Below are 11,548 nucleotides of genomic sequence, written 5' to 3' on the forward strand. Positions count from 1 at the left end.
GTGAATAGAGTACCAGGCCTGGAGTCAGAAAGATTCATCTTCCTGAGTTCAAATCTGGTCTCAGATACTTAATAGTTTTGTGACCCTGGGAAAGTTATTTAACCCTGTTTGCCTCAGTTTCCTCATGTGTAAAATGAGCTGGAGAGGAAATGACAAACCATTCTAATAGCTTTGCAAAGAAAACCCTAAATGGAGTCACGAAGAGTCAGACATGGCTGAAACAACTGAACAATTAATATCTGTATCTATGCCTGTATCTATACCTATTTATAGATATATGAACCCATAAAGTCATATGTATGTTTATATATGTATATGTACATATATATTTCATACTAATATTTCAATATAACTGGTTTCCTTTGTAATTCTATGTATCTTATTTTATGTATTTCAAAAACATTATTCTGAGAAGAGGTCCAGAGGCTTCACCAGACTGTCAAAGGTTAAAAAAAACAGGTTAAGAACCTCTGGTCTGGAGCATCACTCCAGGGGACAGATCCAGCTATTAAAATATAGGTAGAGGATTTTCTTTAGCAAATGAATCTGGAAAAAGAATGAAGGTCAAGAGTGAAAGAAAGTTTTAGCTTTCAGGGACAGAGAATTGAAAATTTGAAACTAGTTATTATAGAAAGAAAAATACAAGTCAACATGTATCCTTCAGGAAAAATTCATGTCAGACTGATCTTTGTTCCTCCTGTGATAGGATTACTAGACTGAAAGATCAACAGAATGCTGTTGACAGTGTACATGGATTTCAGCAAAGCATTTGATACAACTCTGTCATGATATCTGTAGATATTAATATAAAATACATACAATATATACTTTTGTAGGAAAAAATTATCTATAATAGGATACAAACTCCAGTATTCTCCTTGAAGGCAAGGACTATTCAATTTTGTCTTTGTATCCATAGTATTATAAACAATGTCTGGAATGTAATTGACATTTACTGGTTGATTGATTGCTTTACGTACAATATGGGAAGATCTGAGTTAGATTGGACTGCATTTAGGTGGTTTTAGAATTAGCCAAATGACTATATCTAGAGAGAATCACTAAAGGGTAACTCTGATCATGGAAAGTAGTCTTTTGAAGAGCTCTAGGTTTTACACTTATTGAATTTGCAGATGTCACAAAACTTTGGAGGGGAGGAGAAGAATAACTAACATGTAGGATGAGTCAAGATTCAAAAAGATTTTAAAAAGCTAGAGTTATGAACTGAATCAACTAAAATGAAATATGATAAGAATCAGCATATATTTATCACTTTAAGTTTAAATTGTATAATTTTTCTTCTTTTTTTTCCTTTTGGAGAGGAAGTGAGAGTAGACAACAATTTGTTGACAAATTTCTGGTAGCTCTACTGGGCCACAAGCTCAATATGAGTTAACAGTGTGATATGACAGTTAAAACAACTAATGCAATGATATTCTTCATTAAGGTGGGGATAGACGCAGGACTAGGGAAGTGATAACCCTACTCTATTCTTTTCTATTAGGCTATATTGATAGTATTGTACTTTGTTCTAAAAATCACATTTTAGGAAAAATTTTGGTAAAATACATGTATTCAAAGGAAGATAACCTGGATGATGTACTACTGCAGGTACTAATTCAAAATATGCCATATAAGCATAAGTGATATTTTACCCGGAGAAAAGAAAGCTTGAGGCAAATTACATTGTTACATTTTTTTTACATTAAATATTTGAAGGGTTGTCATATTAAAGCACACTTAATAGAGTTTGTGCTTAGCCTTAGAAAACACAACTAAGATCAATGGGTCTAAGTTGTTGGAAAGGCAGATTTTAGCTCAATGTAAGGGGAAACATTCCTACAAACAGAATTTATCTAAATAAATTGGGTTATTTCAATAGTTAGTCAGTTCCCTACCACCAAAGGTGTTCAAAAGAGCATGGATATGACTCCTGAGGTTATATCAGGTTGTTACATCTGATTTTTTGTTTTTTGCATGAGAGTATGGGACTTAGAAATTTCCAAGAGGAAATAAATCAAATTATATAAAACTATAAAAAGAAATCATAAGGAAAATTTTTAAAAAATTAAAAAAGGAGGCACTTGAGTTAGGCTGGAAAGTTGCTGAGTTAGGGAATCAATTGTTACTGAAAAGGGTTGCAAAATTTCTTTAGTATAGGAAAGTGCCCAGGTGTGGTCTTATTGGCAATGGTGAGGATCAGAACTTGTTGAGTGAAGGTCGGGGGATAGGCTACATGAAGAAATCAAACAAGACAAGGTCTCTTTTTAAAGATCCCACACTAAAAACTCTTTCTAAAGGTCTTTCTCATTCACATGACCAAAAGGAATGATATCACTGCACTTCTCCTAGTTCAATGCCAGGATCTGAAGAAACTGAGTTCTTTGCAAGCTCTGAAATAGAGCTTTTTCTGGGAGATTGTCTAAGGGAAGCATACAGCCGAAGACATGGGCTTGGATACTTGGAGCTGAAGCTCAGGAAAATAAATTCTGAATATATAGTAATGTGGTCAAAGTGAATTTACCTTCAGAGGAAGCTATTAATAGAAAAATCTCAATCCTCAAGTCAGGCATTTAGCTCTCTTTCTTTAAATCCCAGTTGCCACGGCAAATATGTCTTTGGAGAATGAAAGGCAGTTTTCTCTCCACCTACAGTGCCCAAATACTTTCTAACAACAACAACAACAAAAACATCGCATTACAAGTTACTATTCCTAGCCCTATCTACTTCATCAGGTTCTGGTGAGGAAAGCACTTTGAAATGCCATAAATGTATGCTTCTTGAGGTCAGGAACTGTGTTTCCTTTTATCTGTATTTATATCCCAGCACTGGGCACAGTGCCTGGAACACAGTAAACACTTAATAAATATTTATTGACTTACTGACTTACTGTGGAAGTAGTAACTGGTCCATTCAATGCTATGCCTTTGCTACTTGGACTATCACTTTCACAGCCAGGATCCCCACCAAAAACCTTGGCTCTGCCCCTGGTTCCCTCAGCTGTAATAGGTGGGCTTTTTCTTTGTCTTGGAGGACCCAGCCCTCCACATCAGGTCAGTTGCATACCTACTCCCTGACACCATTCTCAAGTTCCTTTTATGTATTGTCTTCTCCCAATAGAATGTTAACCATTTATAGGCACTCTCTGATTTGCTTATTTTTGTACCCTTCCGAACCCCTCAGCATAGTACAATACAGTAAGTTCTTTTTTTTCTCTCATCTTTTTACTTTTAACATGTGTTTCTAAAACTTTGGGTTACAATTTTCTCCCTTCTCCCTCCCCCCCACCCTCATTGAAAACCCAAGCATCTCAATACAGGTTATAGATGTGCAGTCATGCAAAATGCTTCGATAGTAGTCTTGTGAAAAACTAAGTATATTTACCTTCATCCTATCCTACCCCTCATTTATTATATTCTCTCTTTTGACCCTGTGCCTCCTCAGAAGTGTTTACTTTGGATTATCCCCTCCTCCAATCTGCCCTCCCATCTATCAACCTCCTGCTGTCTTGTCCCCTTCCCCCCTTATTTTCCTCAAGGGTAAGATGGATTTCCATACCCCATTGTGTATGTTATTCCTTCCTTAAGCCAAATCCTATGAGAATAAGATTCACTCATTCCCTCTCACTTTCCCCCATTTCCCTTCCACTGTACAAGTCTTTTCTTGTCTGTTTCATGTGAGATAATTTATCCCATTCTAATTTTCCCCTTCTTCTTCTCCCAGTATAATCCTCTCTCACTCCTTAATTTTATTTTCCAGATATTTCCCCTTCATCTTCAACTCACCCTGTGCCCTCTACCTATCTATCTGTACATACATATAATTTTTGTCCCTCCTACTACCCTAATACTGACAAAGGTCTCATGAGTTACAAATATCATCTTTCCCTGCAGGAATGTAAACAGTTCAACCTTAATAAGTCTCTTATGATTTCTCTTTCCTGTTTACGTCTTCCATGTTTCACTTGAATCTTGTATTTGAAAGTCAAATTTTCTATTCAGCTCTCAACTTTTGCTCAGGAATGCTTGAAATTCTCCTATTTTATTGAATGACCATTTTTCACTCTGAAGGATTATACTCAGTTTTGCTGGGTAGGTGATTCTTGGTTGTAGTCCTATCTCCTTTGCCCTCTGGAATATCATACTCCATGCCCTCTGGTCCCTTAATGTAGAAGCTGCTAAATCTTGTGTTGTCCTGATTGGGTTTCTACAATACTTGAATTCTTTCTTTCTAGCTGCTTGCAATATTTTCTCCTTGACCTGAGAATTCTGGAATTTGGCTACAATATTCCTAGGAGTTTTCCTTTGGGGATCTCTTTCAGGAGGTGGATTCTTTCAATTTCTATTTTGCCCTCTGGTTCTAAAATATCAGGGCAGTTTTCCTTGGTAATTTCTTGAAAGATGATGTGTAGGCTGTTTTTTTTTTTTATCATGGCTTTCAGATAGTCCAATAATTTTTAAGGGCTCTCTCCTGGATCTGTTTTCCAGATCAGTTGTTTTTCCAATGAGATATTTCACATTCTCTTCTATTTTTTTTCATTCTTTTGGATTAGTATTACAGTGCCTTGATTTCTCAAATTGTCACTAGCTTCCCATTTATCTACTCTAATTTTTAAGGAAGTATTTCTTCAGTAAGCTTTTGGACTTCCTTTTCCATTTGGCCAATTTTGCTTTTTAGGGCATTCTTCTCCTCATTGGCTCTTTGGATCTCTTTTGCCATTTGGGTTAGGCTATTTTTTAAGGTGTTATTTCTTCAGTATTTTTTTGGGTCTCCTTCAGCATCACTTTCAGTTTTTCCTCTTCTTCTCTTTCTTGCTTCTCAAAATCCTTTTTGAGCTCTTCCATGGCCTGGGTCATATTCATATTTTTCTGGAGGCTTTGGATGTAGGAGCTTTGGTTTCATTGTCTTCTTCTGGTTGTGTGTTTTGATCTTCTTTGTCACCAAAGTAGGATAATATAGTCTGACTCTTTTTGCACTGCTTGCTCATGATCCCAGCCAAATACTTAAGATATAAACTCTTTGTTAAGGTAGGAGTCTGCTTCCAGTGTGGAGAATGTAGTGTCCCAAGTGTCAGGGGTTTTGTACAGCTGTTTTCAGAGATACTTCTAGACCTGTAAATTTTCAGATCAAGGACAAGGTGTTTGCTCCTTTCCTAGCCTGTGCTCTGGGCTATGAATGACCACAAGTACTCTTTTCTGTCTTGGAACTGTGAGGAGGATTTTCTCTGTACAACCACCGCAAGCTCCACCATGCCAGCGCTCCTCCTCACTCTGGGACCACCACCCAGAACTGTGACCCAGATCCAAGCATGGGCAAAGCAAGAGAATCCTGCACCAGCAAAGAGATCCCTGCAATCCTCCTGTGATAAGCCACTTGATTCTCCCTCAGTCTATGGGCTAGAAGCCCACAGGGAATGGGGTTGAGGCCCCGCGCTTCTCTCTCACACAGAAACCAACTTTTCCCACTGACCTTCTAAGTTGCCTTTGGCGTCAGTGGGTAGAGAAGTCTGGAAACTGCCACAGCTGCCTGTGAATCAGTCTTCTGAGGCCTGCTCCAAGTTCACTGTGGCCTGTACACCCATGTGGAACTATGCTCCTCTTACATCCTGGTGCAATATACCTTTCTGATCATCCATCCAGGCTGTCTTTGGCTAGAAATTTGTTTCACTCTTTTTGTGGGTTCTGCTGCTTTAGAATTTGTTTGTAGCCATTTTTTATGGGTATTTTGAGGGGTTGGGGGAGAGCTCTAGCAAGTCACTGCTTTCACTCCGCCATCTTGGCTCTGCCCTCCCATACAGTTAAGTTCTTAATAAAAGCTTAATCTATATTTCTGAATATGCTTTATTATTACGCTTAACTATAGGGCTGAACCCTTCTGACTTTCCAAGATTTTGTAAGTTCATGTTTACTAAGTCTTCATACCCTTTATTTGCAGATTTTGAGCATCAAAGCATAGCTCCACTTTCAGTGGCACTGAATAAAATATGAGTACTCAACTTTAGCATACAAGGCCCTTTACAATGCGGATCCAAATGATTTTTTCCAGCCTTATTTCATAGCTATCCCACAAACTTTCTCTATTCCAACTAGATTGCTTCTTATCCTGTGTGCTTGTCTAGTCTTTTCCTGACTCTGCATTTCCTCACGCCATCTCCTATACATATAATGGGCTCCCCTCAGATTTCACCTGTTGGAAAAGTACCTCCATTCCTTTGAGATTCAATTCACATTACCTTTTTTTTTTTACAGCCTTCCATGATTCTCCCAGGTGACAGTGAGCTCTCCCTCCTCAGATTGTTCAGGGCATTTTCCCTATGTCTATGCTTTGCAATTATATGTGAGAAAAATAGAAAGAGTACTGATTGGCATCAGAGAATCTGGGATTAGATTCTTCCTCTGATGCTTACTGCCTGTTTGACCTTGTACCAGTCACTCTTCTGTAGAGGATAGCCTTTAAATTTCAAGATTTAAGATACTATGACACTTGTATCATGGTTTCTGTATATACATATCTTATTGCATATAAGACAATACTTAGAAACAAGAAGTATACAATATATCTCTTTCTATACCCCATGCCTAACAATCTCTTTAACACAAGTCACTTTTTTTATTCAGTCAGCACACATTTATTACTCTTTCACTATGCAAAAACAAAAACAAAAACACTATTTTGTTAAATATATACTTATAGATAAGACATAGGTCCTGCTCTCAAAGGGCTTACATAATTAAACAGGCGTTTTAATATCAGCCCTCAAATAATCTTAGTCATTTTGTTTGCCTTTTATAGGTTTTCTTCAATTTGGATGTATAGAATCTAGAATTCCTCAAAGACTTGTATTTCTCCATTCACCAAGGTTTTGTAAAGTCAGAAACTTTTGTGTCTTTATTTCCTATACCACAGGAGATGCCAAATATATTTTATAGCTTTCCCCTCTTCCCCCCAGGAGGTTTTTCCATCAAAACAAAGGATTTAACTCTGAGATACTTAACCATTTTTGAGTCAAGGGTTCCTTTAGCAGTCTGGTGAAGCTTATGGACCCCCCACATTCTTCAATGTAAAAAAACTAAATCTGTAGGATTATAAAAATATAATTATATAGAAATAGTTTTCAAAAAATATGTTTTAAGTACTCCATGAATTACAAGTTTAAAAAAATCTGTTTCAAATGTTTCATCCGTAATCATGATTACCCAGAAAGCCTCTTAGATAACTTCTTCTACCATTGTCACTTACCCTTGATAACTGCCTGAGGCATTCTCAAAAAATATAGGCTATTCTACACATAGCCCTGCATGCACATTTTAGGTCTCTCAAGCTTCAAATAGACTTCAGCTGGGCAGCATTACTCACCCTGCTGTTCACTGAACTGCAGTGCAAAGTCAAGTACTGAGGTGAGCTGGAATGGAGAAGAAGGCAATTAAAGACAAATCTGCCTATAAAGGAAAACAATATGAGTAAGAACTCCTGCTTCCTTCCTTCATTACCATTTTTCCTTATTAAATGACATTTTCTCTTGCCTTAATCATACAGATCCATGAAAATGGACCAAAATTTTATTGGATCCTAAGAGACTTTAGTAGTAATGTCTCCAAAAGGGCATTGCTGGGCATGGAGTTCAGCTGAAATACAGCCTCAGCCACTTACTATCTGTGTGACCCTAGGAAAGTCACTTCATCTTTTTTGCCTCAGTTTGGTCATCTATAAAATGAGCTGCAGAAGGAAATGGCAAGCCACTTTAGTTTCTTTGCCAAAATGGGGTCATGAAGAGTCAGACGTTATGGAAACGACTCAACAACAGCGTCACCATATTGTAGTAATGAACCAACTCTTCATAAACCTCTGATAATGATGTGTCTGATGTTTTCAAATTTCAACAAGATGTTATTTTTCAATGACAATACTGCAAATATATTCAGAAAACAACTATATCTGTATACTTATATATAGTTAAATACAAATATATATAACCATCTATTGAAATGTGTGTGTGTGTGTGTGTGTGTGTATGTGTATATATACACATATATTAGTCAAGGGAAGAATCAATCATTAAATCACTTAGTTTTCTTATAAAAAAGGAAGCTTTCACAGTTACTTTACTTCCTTCCTATTCCGTTTCATGTTTTAGTGTGTAAGAACATTTTTCCTACATTTGCTTTCTTTTTAATTATATGTATAATTTTTTTTTTAAATCTATAAAAATACGTGCCTAAAAGTGGAATCATCCTCTGATTCAGTTTCGTACTGTATGTTGTTCTGGAGGCTGTGCTCTAGGAAAAATTAATGTATAACCCACAAAAGAATAAAAAATAAAATTATATTCAGCTTTGAAAGCATTCAGTAGAAAAGAAAAAAAACGTGAAAAATTGAATCTTAACATATAATTTACACTTAACATTAGTGACAAAACTGTGCTTATATGTATGAAATAAAGTATTTAGAAAAATTTCTTTATTTTACCTTAACTATTGGCATTCCAGTCTGACTCCTTAAACTCAAAACACTAAGTCAAATTTGTGACATAAGTGGAAAAAAAGTTGGAATATATAGCTTTAGAAGTGATAATCGATGCCCGCCTCTGAATTTTTTTTTGTTGCAAAGATAATAGAAAGGCATTCAATTAAAACATATATTTTAGTCTTCCCCTCCCCTAATTATTTTGGTTACAAACACAACTACTCAGGTCCCATTCCTCAAGAAAAAAAATGAATTGAAAAATGAATATTTGGTAGCAATAGAGAAGCAAAAAATAATAATAGATTTAATTATAGAGAGAAACTTATTCATGAAGTAAGTGGAATGCCTGATCTCAATATACATATAATGTCTGATATATCAGAATTATTTTGTTTTCGGTGACAGATATTAATTAAAATATCTGTGCAAATTTAGGTGTTTTTAACAAAATTCAGTAATTTTCATTTACAATAGTAAATAGAAAAATAAAAATAATTGAAATTTATGCAGTTTTTAAACTTTTTTAAATTAAAATTTATTTTAGAATTTATTATTTATTTAAAACTCTTTTTTTAAACAAATTTTGAGCTCCAAATTCACTCCCTCCTTCCCCAACCCATTGAGAAGGCAACCAATATATTAATTATACATGTGAAATAATGTAATACATATTTCCATATTTGCCATATTACAAAAAAAGAAAAAAACAAGAAAAATAAAGTGAAAAAATATACTTCAATTTACACTCAGAGTTCATCAATTCTGTCTCTGGAGCATTTTTCATCATGAGGCCTTCTGAACTGTTTTGAATCACTGTATCAATTAGAGTAGCTAAATCTTTCACAGTTGATCACCTTTATAATATTGCTATTACTGTTTACAATGACCTCCTGTTTCTATTCAATTCACTCTGAATCAATTCACCAAAGTCTTCCCAGCTTTTTCTGATATCATCTCTTTCATCATTCCTACATGAAAATAGCGTTACCTCATACTCATATACTACAACTTGTTCAACCATTCCTCAATTAATGGGCAGCCCTTCAATGTCCAATTATTTGCCATGATAAAAGAGACACTATAAATATTTTTGTATAAGTAGGTCCTTTTCCCTTTTCCTTGACAACTTTGGGCTACAGATCTAGTAGTAGTATTAGTGGGTCAATTTTACATTTTCTTCTATATTTTTCAAATCAAAAAAACAAGTAAATAAAGTCAAATTAATGGAAATATATATATATATATGTATATATATATATATTTCAGGGGGCAGCTAGGAGGCACAGTGGCTAGAACTCTGGCCTTGGAGTCAGGAGGACTTGAGTTCAAATTCTGCCTCAGAGACACTTACTAGCTGTGTGAGCCTGGGCAAGTCATTTAAGTCCTTTCACTTGCCCAATGCTATTTTAAGGAATTATTTTCTTCAGTAAGCTTTTGTTTCTGTTTCTCTAATTGGATAATTCTCCTCTTAAATGATTTTATTTTCTTTAGTTAATTTTCTGCTTCTTTTGCATTTGGCCAATCCTTTTTTTTTAATATTTTTATCAGTATTTTTTGTGCCTCTATCACTTTCATTTCTTTTCCCAATTTTTCTTCTACCTCTATTATCTCTTTCTTTGATTCTTCCAGAAATTCTTTTTTGACTTGTATCCAATGAACATTATTATTATTTTGTTTTTCCTTTGAGGCTTTGCTTATAGTTGTTTTCATGTCATTTTCTGAGCTTCAGTCTGATCTTCACTGTCATCATAGTAACTTTTTATGGTTAGATTCTTTTTTCTTGTTTTTTTTTCATTTTTCCAGACTTTTTGTTTATTTTGAAATTACATTAATTTGAGCTGCTTTTATAGGGATTGAGGAGGTAGTGTCCCAAACTTCAGGCTTTTTCATTCAGCTGTTTTCAGAGCTAGGTCTGTAAGTTCTCAGTGCTTCCAACATGGTCTTATCCTGGAAGAAGTGTGGTCACTGCTGTCCTGGTCTGCTCTTTGATCTTTACACAGATCCTCTACAGCCACAAGTACTAGTGTTCCTTTCTGCCCTGGATCTGTGACCACGCCTTTGCTCCCTTGTGACAAGCTCTCCTCTTTGCCTAGATTTGTCATGGAAAACTGTATATGAGCAATGTAGTTGCCAAACAGTTCCCAGTCCTGTGCCCAATGTCAGCTCAGGGTCACCTGTAATCTCTTTTTGATCAATTGTCCAATTCCCCATACCATCTCTGGGCTGAGAGCTCCTGAAGTTGCTGCTTTTGCTGCTCTTGCAGATGCCACCAAGGCCCACTGCTAATTTTGCTGCCTTGTGTGCTCCACGTCAGTCCACATTGCGGTGTCACAGATCTCTCCTGCCAATCTCCTAAATTGCCTTGCACTGGAAAAATTTCTCACTTTTTTTTTTTATGGCTTTGCTGATGCAGAATTTGATTTGAGGTTATTTTCAAATTGTGTGGAGGGGGATTTGGGGAGGGTTTGGCTGGACTGCTGTCTCTAATCTGCCACTGCTTAAGTTGTTATTCAAATTTTTAAAGTAATTATTCTTTATCTATTTTAATATTAATTTTCTTCCTCCTTCTGGCCCCTTCTCCACTCATTGAAAAGGCAAGTAACATATCAATTACATATGTGAAATTGGAAAAAATATAGAGTTTTAAAGATTATAGAGTGATTAAATATATTCTCATTTGAACCTCAAAACCATTACATAAATAGCTATTAGAATTACTATTATCCCCAATTCACAGATGAGGAAATTGAGGCTGAAACATTAAGTGATTTGCTTTTTCATTTTATGGGCATCATTTGTAGGATTAGAATTCAATTCCTCTGACTCCAGGTCTACCACACCAGACATTACACTATAATGTCTCATATGGTTGGAAAACTAAAAAACAAAAGCTTAGTTCTCTATTTTTTTTTTGTTAAGGCAATTGGGGTTAAGTGATTTGCCCAGACTCACTAGTGAGTGTTATGTGTCTGAAGCTGGATTTGAACTCAGGTCCTCCTGACTCCAAGGCTGGTACTCTATTCATTGTGCCATTTAGCTGTCCCAGCTCTCCTTTATTTTAAAGGTTAAATTCTGTTTTGTGGGA

Source organism: Phascolarctos cinereus, unplaced genomic scaffold, assembly GCF_003287225.1.
Source record: "Phascolarctos cinereus isolate Bilbo 61053 unplaced genomic scaffold, phaCin_HiC Scaffold_4;HRSCAF=312, whole genome shotgun sequence".
Lineage (NCBI taxonomy): Eukaryota > Metazoa > Chordata > Mammalia > Diprotodontia > Phascolarctidae > Phascolarctos > Phascolarctos cinereus.